Source organism: Rhinolophus sinicus, chromosome 14 (assembly GCF_057876585.1).
Source record: "Rhinolophus sinicus isolate RSI-liver-muscle chromosome 14, RSI-T2T, whole genome shotgun sequence".
NCBI lineage: Eukaryota > Metazoa > Chordata > Mammalia > Chiroptera > Rhinolophidae > Rhinolophus > Rhinolophus sinicus.
In genome coordinates, this window is record NC_142514.1 from 137666700 (window position 1) to 137677174 (window position 10475).

Consider the following 10475-nt stretch of genomic DNA (forward strand, 5'->3'; position numbering starts at 1 on the left):
TGATGAAGAACAGCTGGAGAACTTGCGCTGACAAGACCTATCACAAAGCTCTGGTAATTGACACAATGTGGGGTTGGCACAGCGTAGAGAAACAGCCCAATGGAACAGAACAGAAAGCCCAGAAAGAAGCCCCAGGTAGGACACCTTATTTATGACACAGGTAACACCACAGTGCGTTGGAAAAAGGACGGTCTCTTCAGTGAATGGTGCTGGGTCAACTGGCTATCAGGATGGAAAAAGCTTCACCTTGGCTCCTTCCTGCCGCTATACACAAAAACAAGTCCACATAGATTGCCAGTCTGACAAATAAAACAATAAAACTTTTTGAAGAAAATGTAAGATAAAGGGCAAGTCCCAATGGCCAATTAAAGGAAAGAAAAAGTGCTTGACTTCACTAATCATCGAGGAAATGCAAATTAAAACCACAATGAGATATCACCCCAGAATGGCTACAGTGAAAATCTCTCTCTCTCTCTCTCTCTCTCTCTCTCTCTCTCTCTCTCTCTCTCTCTCTCTCTCTCTCTCTCTCTCTCTCTCCCCCTACCTCCCTTCCTCCCTGCCCCCCCCCAGATCTCCATTGGTGGTGGGAGTATAAGTTGGTACAACCACTTTGCAAAATCATTTGATCATATCTACTAAAGCTGAACACACACTCTGTCCTTCAGTGATTCTACTCCTAAGTATATTCCAAACGGAAACACATGCACATATTCACCAAAAACATGTACAAGAATTTTATCACAGTATTTGTTTTAGCTGAAAATGAGAAACAACCCAAATGCGCAACAAAAGAGGAAAGGATAAACACATTGTTGTAACGGAATATGATACAGTAACAAAAATGAACACACTATTGTTAAACGAAATTCCATGAACGGATCTCACAAGCATAATATTAAACAAGAAAAGCAAAACTGCGATTCCATTTATACAAAACTGAAAAGCAGGCATAACCCATCGATGGTGAACAGAAGGCAGGAGACTGGCTGCCTCTGGGGGTAGTGGCTCGAAGGCGCATGAGAGGACTTCTGGTGATACCGCTCCTTGGTCTGGGTGGTGGCTACGTGGGTGGGGTCGTTGAGCTGTGCATCTAGATTTATGCAGTTCTATAGGTCAGTTATGCTTCAATAACAAGTTTTAAAGAGCCAGTGCAGTGGCTGTAGGCGGAGGGTTTGGCTGAATCTAGTGACTGATCCTACCAGTTCTGAGCCCCTCGCAGCTCTAACCCTGTCAGGCTGGACACCACATACCTGGAGGGAAGGACACCGGGCTGGTCACGCGTACAGGCTGTGTGACCTTCTGTGAGCCTCCTCCATCTCAGAACACTGTGGCTTTCACACTTGGAGTGTTCAAGTCCAAGAGAGGGCCTCATAAGGTGAAGGTGGCGCCCTCATGCCCCAACTGGGCACACACCTCCAAAGTTTCCTCTGCATCTGAGAAAGGGGTGCCAGCCAGCCAGAGACCATCCCCAGGAGACATTCTCAGCCCTGAGGGCAAACATGGTGCTCAGGGAGAGGAACTGAGCCAACGCAGAGTGGAGGCGAGGTGGGGAGATGCACAGGACCCCAGTCAGAGGTCCTGGCATGCCGGCCACAAGAATCAGGCCTCATCCTGAGGTGATGGAGAGCTGGGGAAGGGTGCAGGGCAGGGGAGGGACTTGAGATCCACCTGGCTGCCCCATGGAGAATGCACTAGAAAAGGACAAGACTAGAGCAGAAAGACCAGAAGGAAGGCCAAAGGACTTGAATTGGTGAGCTCAGGTGTGAATAGGGAGGAGATGGGGTCTAGAGTTGTGTGGCAGGAGACCCAACTCTATCTGTGGCTAGCCGGTGGTGGGGGTTAGAGGGAGAACGAAGGAAGGCCTGCTGGGGACCCCGCCTCTGTGCCCCAGTTCCCCACACGCCATGGTGGGTGCCCGTTGTACAGCACGGAACCAGCAGAGTGGGTATCATCCAGTCCCAGGGGAAGGAGCCAATGACACCCCACACCCATTAGCCTGGCAATAAAGCCCCTCATCTCCCTCCCCTCCCTTCCTCAACCTCCCACTACACCCCACTCCAGGGAACAGCGCCCCCTCCCCTTTGCCACATAATAAGGGCAGGGCTGAAGAGCTGTGTCTTATAATTCAAGGGACATGGTCTATTAACAACATGCACATCTTCACTGATACCCATTCTGGGCTGGCTCTGAGCTGACGGGGTCAGTTCCACAAGGCAGTCCCAGGAGAGGACGGGGCACAGAGTCATGGACCGGACTAAGAACTAAACCAAAGCGGTCAATGCTCCCAGGAGGAAGGCGTGTTGCAGGAAGCGCTGTAGAAGTGGGAAGCATGGTGGTGGCTGTTCAAGACGGAAGCTGAGCAGGGCCTGAAGGCGAGGCCGGAATCATCAGTGAAGAGCAGGCAGCATGCGCTTCGGGTGGAGGGAAGGCGGGAGGGCACCGAGAAACAGCCAGAAAGCCAGGGTGCAGAGCTTTGATTGGGGGAAGCTGGCAAGACCAGCTCTGCAGGGCTCTGAGGACAGAGGAGCCAGGGAATGGGTGGAGCGGCAAAACGAAGGGTCAGATGCTGAGCAAAGGGGCTGAGGCAGCGACCCGGGCACAGGAAGGCCTGATGCCAGGGAAGGGGGCCTGGAAAGGGTAGAGCCGCGGAGTCTGGTGGCTTCCTGGTTATTTGGGTGTTTTTGTTTTTGTCAATGTATTCATTCCCTCTTATCCCATTCTCCTCTTGCCCCACAAGCCACAATTCAATAACATGCTGAACAGGTATCTCTGTCCTATTATGAGTACATTTTGGTTTCCCAGGACCCCATCTTCTCCATGTATTGTTACTGAGGAACGGATGGCAGGGCGGGGGAGGATGAGGGGGAGGAGGGAGACCTGGGCTGGGGCCAGCGGGTTCTGGGCTCTGGGCTCCGGCAGCAGAGCCAGGGGCCAGGCCCAGTGAGTCAGTGCAGCCAACGCCAGGCAGGCTGGCACCGGGGCTGGGAAATCCTGTCTTTCTTCTCACTCCCCACCCCTTATCTGTCTGTGTCCAATCTAGTTCCACCCAGCTGCAGTGATCTTTCTAGCACATAAACCTGATAAGTTGCTACCTGCCAGGAGACACAAAGGGACTGAAAGGCAGGGCCAGGGGTTTGGGGCGCAGGCCCTTTCTCTGGTCCTGGGGGATGGTGGTCCTCAGGCACCGACATCCCTCTGGCAGCATTTTGAGGGAAAATCCAGCCTCCGGGCCAGCTCGCTGTGTGGCCTGGCTGAGTGCTGAGGCCCCTGTGCCACAGCTGCTTTTCACTGGGATTTGGGTCCCGCCATAGGGTTTTGGGGAGGTGGCGGGAAGCCTGGGGAAACGGAATGTACCTCGGAGATGAACCTCCAAAAGTGCCTTCCAGTTAGGGGTCCTCCAGGGAGGGCATGGACAGGAAGAAGCTGGGAACCTGGCCATGCTCTTGGAGGCTGGGGCTTCCCTGGGCTGGAGCAGCTAAGGCTCAGTCTCAGGCAAGATGAGTAGCCTGGCTGGTGTGGGCACTGAAAGTCCCATGTCCCCAGAAACCCAGGGCAGTGGTCACCCTACCCTGGGCCTGCCAGCCCAGCACTACATCCTGCCGAGAAGGTGCAGAGGTGGGGTAGATGCAGCTGAGCGCCCCCAGCAGGGGCTGTTCTCTAACTTACTGGTGGAGGAGAACACCTGGAGCTTCAGCTGCAGATGCTGCCGCCCCCACAGGGAAAACAACCAGACAAAATGTGACTTGATCAGATCATGAAGTCATCTCTGCTCCACTGAGCTGTGTGACCCCAGGCAAGCCCCTGCCCTCTCTGGCCTGTAGGTGCTCACCAATGAATGGTGGCGAGGGGGACACATCTTGCTCTTTTCCTTTTGCAGGGTTTGTCGCCAGGACAGCCTCTTTTCCTGCTTCCTGCATGGGCAGTCTCTGCCCCCAGCACCGCCTGCCGCTAAGACTCAAGGTTGGAAACCTGGCGAGAGGGGGTCTATTTCTCAGACTGGGAAACTGAGGCTTGATTCCTAGGTCAAGCCCCTGCACAACCTCAGAAATGAGCTGTACTGTTTTCACTGCACAGATGAGGTCCAGAGGCTCCGAGGGAAGAAGCGCATTCAGGACACAGCCTGGAGCCTCTCCACGTCAAACCTCTGCTCTACCTGGCACACCTTCACTCACACCTGCTCTGTGCCTGAACAAGGGGGCAGCGAGGAGTCAGACAGGGCTCTGCCCTGAAGGTCAGCCTGGTAGAGGAGAGAACAGCCACCCTGGTACCAGCCTGAGAGATCTGCTCTGAAAGGGGAGTGATTCATTCAGACGGGGCAGGAGAGACTGCATGCAGGAGGCGGTATCTAAGCAGGATCTCAAAGGGTAGACTGTGATTTCAAAAGATGGAAGTAGATGGATTGGAGGAAGACAGAACATTCTAGGAGGAAGAAACCATTTTGGCAACACTGGGGGGCAATATATAGGAGAGGGAAGTTGGAAAAAGTGACGAGCACAGAAACACTGCCACAGCCGGGTTACAGCAATGATGAGAGCCAGGCTAAGACTCAGGAGTATGCGGAGGTGTGAGTGGGGCTACTGGACGATTCACAAGAAGATGGGACAGAGAGGCGGCCAGGATGCAGGCAGAGAGACCAGGCTGTAGAAATGGCCCCTGACAGAAGCAGGGCCCCATATGGCCTGGCCTTGGCCGTGGGGTTGTAATAGAGACCCACACTGGACAGGGTCTGCAGCATGCAGACCAGGGATTCTCTGGGGGGCTGGTTGGGGGTTCTTCCTTGGAGGTCCCAGGAAGCTCACCACCTCCTAGCATGGCAACCCGTCTCTGGGGAAGTGGTGTGCTGGTAGCACTTCCAGGCTGTGGGCACTTCTCTGCACCACATCATGGGCCTGCCCATGGCAGCCTTGAAAGCCAATGCCTCCTTCTCCCCACGCCCGTCAGAGGACGAATCAGAGCCTCAGAATGTCCTTCCAACATCCTCACCCTCAGATGGGGACACTGAGGCCCAGGGAGGGCAAACCAGTAACCGTCTTTGTGCCTCAGATTTCTCCCCTGGAGCCTCCAAAAGCAACCAGCCTGCCCACGCTTTGATTTTAGCCCCATAAGATGCATTTTAGACTTGTGACCTCCGAAACTGTAAGAGAATACGTTTGTGTGGTTTGAAGTCACTTGGTTTGTGTTAATTTGTCACAGCAGCAATAGAGAACTACGATTGTTTGTAAAGAACAGTGTGGGTGGGTATGTGGCCTCACTCCTCCGTCCTGCTCAAGGAAGTGAGAGAGTGAGTGAGGGTAAAGTTACACCTTGAATTGCTCCAATGTAAAACAGTCACCCAAACTTCAGTGTCTTAGTTACTATTATTAGTAACAAACCAGTTAGGTCCCATCTCACCTGACTGGCAGAAGTTACACGGTGAGGGGGAGGGTGGGTAACAGGGCAGGGACTGGCGGGGCAGAGGCAGGCAGAGCAGGCCTACAGGCGCTCTGCTTTTCATGCCCCAGACCTTAAGATCCTGTGGCCATCCCTGGGCACACCCCGACAGTGATGGTCAGCTGGGTACCAGTGCGTGGGCTTTGTCTGCTCTGGGCACCAGCAGGGAAGTTCTCCCACATGCCCCATTGTGGCAGGTAACACCATTTAACTTAATCGTCATTCCCCAAAACCCTGCATTAGGCAGCATTTATTCCCATTTCACACAGGAGGAAACTGAAACTCAAAGGGAAGTTCCCTGCCTCAAGGTCATGTGCAGAGCCAGTCTCAGCAAGAAAGAAGCTTGGACACAATGACCCTAAAGGCCGAGGTCCTGCAGGTAGGAAGGGTCACAGAGAGGTTTCCCTGGGCCCACTGGAGGTCCAGGAGGCCCTCCTGTTCAGGAACCAGGGCTTCAGGGTTGTCCTGAGAGCCCATGGGGAAAGCAGGGCCAAAAGTAGCCAGAGACGCATTGGTCTGGGAGCAGTGTCCTGGATGGCACCCCCAAAGCCCATAGGCCCCTTGCAACCACTGTGTCCAGCCCCCACCTTGTCAACTTCTCCCAGACCTGCTCCACCGCCAGTGGTGGCCCCATCTCAGATGTGGCTCCCTGACCCACCATTCCCCAAGCTGGGACCCTATGCAGCCCCTAGCACCTCCCATTCACCCTCACTTCTGTTCTGGGAACCCCTATCAGATCCTCTCCAATGGGGAGCTGGGGAGGGGAGAGGGGAGGGGAGAGAGGAAGAGGGCTGTCCCTGCTCTGGCCTCCTCCTCACTGCTCTCTGCATCGACCCACCCACTACAACAGCCAAAGATGACCCTTCTCAGATGCACAGCTGACTGTTTAATGCGCCTGCCCACAGACTATCCTATCACTCAGTTTCACACCTCCAGGCCTTTACTCATCTATTCCCTGGGCCTGCAGGACCCCGCCCTTTCTTTTCTGCTTGGTGAACTTTTCATCTTTGGAGACCCAGCACCCATGTATCTGCAGTGAAATCTCCCCCAGCTCCCAGGCAGGAACTGACCCCAACCTTGGCTCCTAACAAGGGCTGTGGGCAAGGGTTCATCTGTTGACCCACCCACCTCACCAGACAGTAGAGCAGCTCCTCAGGGCATGACCCCACCAGAGCACCTCTTTGCCCTGGCACGGAGCACTGGCCTGGCTTGAAGCACCCCAGCTGAGCCCACTCTACCCCTCCCAGTCCCTCTGCCAGGGAAAGCATCCACGCCTCTCACCACTGCCCCAGACTTTGGGGATTGGAGCAAGGACCAGGCCCAAAGACCCTGGGAGGTGTCAATCCTTGCAACTGAACAGCGGTTCCCCCAGGAAGCCTCACACTAAAAGCTAGGCTGTACCCCACCCTCAAACCCCTTTCTTCCAGGAAATCCTCTCAGATTTCTCCCTCCCTAGAATCCTAGGAGTAGTTGCTCTTGGCACCTCTCTCTCCATGGCAGGTGCAGGGAAAAGATTGTGGCTTGAGAGCCAGGCTGAACCAGGTTCAAATTCTGCCTCAGGAGCCCTGAGAGTAGCTCGCTTCACCCGTCTGTGGCCACTCTCCTCACCCTTATGGAGTCTGGGGGAGAATCCCACCACGTGAAATTAAGCCTGGAGAGAACTTGGCACCTGTTAATGATATCCTGCCCTACTTCACCGCTGGACCCCAGGCGGGTCTCCCCAGACCCCCAACGCTGAAGGGCGAAGGCAGGATCAGAGAAGCCCAAGACCCACTCTCCCAGATCTCCCCAACCCTCCCCCCACTCCTCAAACCACACCCAAGCCCCTTAGCCCAGGAAAAGGGTCCCTATTCAGCCTGAGAGGAGGATCAGGAAGGGCATCTGCTTTGCCAGGTTTCCTAAGCCTCCAAAGACCCGGGATGGGAGTCGGGGAGGGCACCCAGGAGGGGTTGTGGAATTGATGGGTGGAGGGCTGGAAAGGGAAGGGAAAGGGAAATTGTGAGGAAGAGGAGGTCAAGCCCCGGGGGTTAACCCCGGAAGAGTCTGAACTAGGAAATCTGCTTCAGAACTGTCAGAGGCGTGTGGAGTATCGGGGGTCAGGGAGGCCCCTTGCTGCGGGGTGTGGGTTGGGTGGGGACGAACCCCGGGGGCCCTGGCGGATGCTCCATGCCCGGTGCCCCGAAGCTGAAGGCCAGCGCTCACCCCCTTCCTCCCCGGCCTGCTGGATGTGCACCCCCAGACACACTGATCTATGCTCACAGGGCACGCACTGGCCCACGTTGCACCCGCACACACATCCTGAAACACACACATGAACACGCGCGCGCTCGCACACGCCTCCCTCTGCGCAGCGCCTCCTACCTGCCGTGTCGCCGCGGGTCGAGCTGGACTCTGGGATGCAGGCACAGCGCGGGCACTGGATCGGAGGCTGGAACGGCCCGGGGCAGCCGCCTCCGGTTCCGGCCCAGGATCAGATGGGGCTGGCCTGGGGCGGGTGCTCCAGAGGGGACTCCCAGGCTGCAGCCCGCCCCGCCCCGCTGCCTCCACCCATTTGGGGATAGAGGCGTGGTCTTCAATGGGGCGGGAGGGCCAGGACCGCTGCGCATGCGAACTGGCCCCGCTCTGTGGGGCTAACTGGCCGGGAGGTGGCTGCGGAGTTCTGGTTGGGAAATAGGACGGGATTTGGGGGCCGGCGTGGCTCAGCCCTACCCCTCTGGGCCCGATCAGGCCCTTGTTTTCCCTGCTTACCTTCCTCTCAGCCTCGCTCTGTCGGCTGTGAAATATCTCTGGGAGCCCCCCGCCCCCCGCGCCCTCTCCCGGGTATGAGTCCAGGTCAGCAGGTGCGGGAGGGTTCCGTGCAAGCCCCGCGGAAGGCGTGCAGGCCACCGACCTTTGGACATGCATTTTGTACGATGAGTGCGGCAAGGGCCAAGGCCGGGGGCTGGGAAAAGGACCTGAAGAGGCGTTCCCATCTCAAGGTTCGGGGTGGGGCGTGTGAGGGGTCCCCGACCCCTGGAGGCGCGAAGAGAGCCCTTGTCAGATGGAGAAAGCTGCCTCCAAGCCTATATTGATCATTTACGTTGCTGTGCTAGGACGGCAGCAGGAGGGGCATGTGTGGGGAATAAGACTGAGCAGGTTTTTAAATGACCATTCCTGGCACACAGTAGGGGCTCAGGGACGGCGCGCTTCCTCTGCACGGCTCTAGGACCACAGGGCGGACGCGCTCTGATCCGCTCACGGGAGGCCAGTATCAGCCCGCTTCGCAGACAGAGAAACTCAGGTCCACTCATCTTCCCCTCCAGTGCTCCCAGTCTGGGTTAAAGATTTCATCCACCTCTCAGTCAGTCACACTAATTGGGTCTCTTCCACCGCCTCACAGCCTCTGTCCAGGCTTCCCAGATGTTTCTCCCCTCGGTGTAGCTCCAGCCCCCTCAGGAGCTTCCTATGGAGCCAGAGAAGATTCAGCTATGCAACCATGACCCACCACCCACAGGACAATGTTCCAAGTCTGTGCCCCTGTCCGACTCCCCACCTGTACCCCATCCATCACTGCCTGTGCCCTGGGCTGCAGCCTCCCCAGGCCTGCAATGCTCCTCTCAAGTGCTCTCCTGCTCTCACAGCCTCAGACCTTGTTGATGTTATCTGCCCCCGTCTGAAGGCTCTTCCTGTCCTCTCCAAGGTACCTCCTGACATCAGGCCTCAGCTCTCCTGCCATGTCTCCACCGTGAAGCCCCATCCCGCCCTCTTCAGCATCCCCACCTGGTTGGTTGTGTCTCTTCCAGGACCAGGACCCTAAACTCAGGCTGCCGGTCTTGGAGTTAGTGGTGGAGTCTCCTGCGGAGCGACGCTGAGGCTCATTCTGGGGAAGACTTAGTGTCTGGTGATGCCAGGCAGCTCTGGCTCCAGTCCTCTGCTGGTCACACAATTAGGAAATGGCATAACTGTCCTGTCTGACCCCACACTTGTGCCCTTTCCCTCCTCTTCCTCTTCTCTCCCCCAGGGAAAAGACACTTCTGAAGGGTCCTTGACTGGCTTTCCAACTTCTGCTTACATCCCCCTGTAACTGGGAGCTCATTCCCTCACAGGGCAGCCCTTTCCACTGTACTTGGGAGAGTCTTTAGCGCTGATTCTCCTCCCTCTTCCTCGTTCTGTGGGACCCATACCCCCCACCCCATCAGAGCCCTGGGCACAGAATCTTCTCTGCTGCAGGCTAGAAATCCCCTATCTTCATTGCTCCCGTATATGACAGTGTTTCCCAGGTGAAACTCATATAATAATAATTTATTTTTAAAACCCCAGCAAATTTAATTGCCTAGCTCTTGTTGGAGAAACCTAAAGGAAGCCCCTTGGGAGAGGGAGTGGCTCAAAAAGGGAGGCTCCTACGGCCTGGTGTTTTGGGGTGGAATATTCAAGTAACCGTCTTAACCAGTTTCAGAGCCAGATACACCGAACTCTGAGGTTGGGAGTGGCTGCTAATGGTTCTCTCCTGAGAATTCAGAAATGGGAGGGTCACATTGGAGGGTCACATTTCTAACTTTTCCTTGTCTGTAAGTGTTGCTAGCTCATTGTTTTAATTTGTTTTTTGTTGTGATCATTAATAATTTGAAGGATCTCCTCTTATTCTGTTAAATTTCAGAGTTTCCCCTTCTTAACGTAGATGTTGCCTCTTTCGCCCAGCTTTCTGTTGGGGTTTTGGTTTGTATATTCTGGACGTTGCTCCGTTGTGTGCTTTAGATCATACAAATGTCTCTCCCACTGTCAGCCTCTATTACCTTTGTTCTTCACTGAACAGATATCTTTCCTTAGGCTTGATACATTCAAATTCAAGCTTTTTGAAACGAATATTACATGCCAACTATAATTGGAAAAGTTAAAAAATTAAAAAAACAATTCAAGCTTATACAAATCTTCCATTTATGAGTTTGAAATCTGTTTGAAGAGTCCTTCCTCACCCCTCGGCCACAAAGACGTTCTGTACTCCCTTCTGTTGTTTTTATAGTTTTACATTTCACGTTTAGGACTGTCACCCAGCAAAGGTACGTTCC

The 10475-nt window shown here is 55.0% G+C and overlaps 1 protein-coding gene across 2 annotated transcripts in view; it reads right to left on the reverse strand.

Moving 5' to 3' along the window:
* CAPN5 (calpain 5) overlaps positions 1 to 8304 on the reverse strand; it is a 48596-nt gene extending 40292 nt beyond the window's left edge. Inside the window, exon 1 of one of the 2 annotated variants that reach the window (XM_074335730.2) lies at positions 8179 to 8304. The gene's annotated coding sequence lies outside the window, so the exon portion shown is untranslated. Of the gene's footprint in view, positions 1 to 7791; positions 8003 to 8178 lie in introns of those variants that run through there. The other variant, XM_019726415.3, reaches the window with a different exon arrangement.
* Positions 8305 to 10475: the final 2171 nt, after the last annotated feature.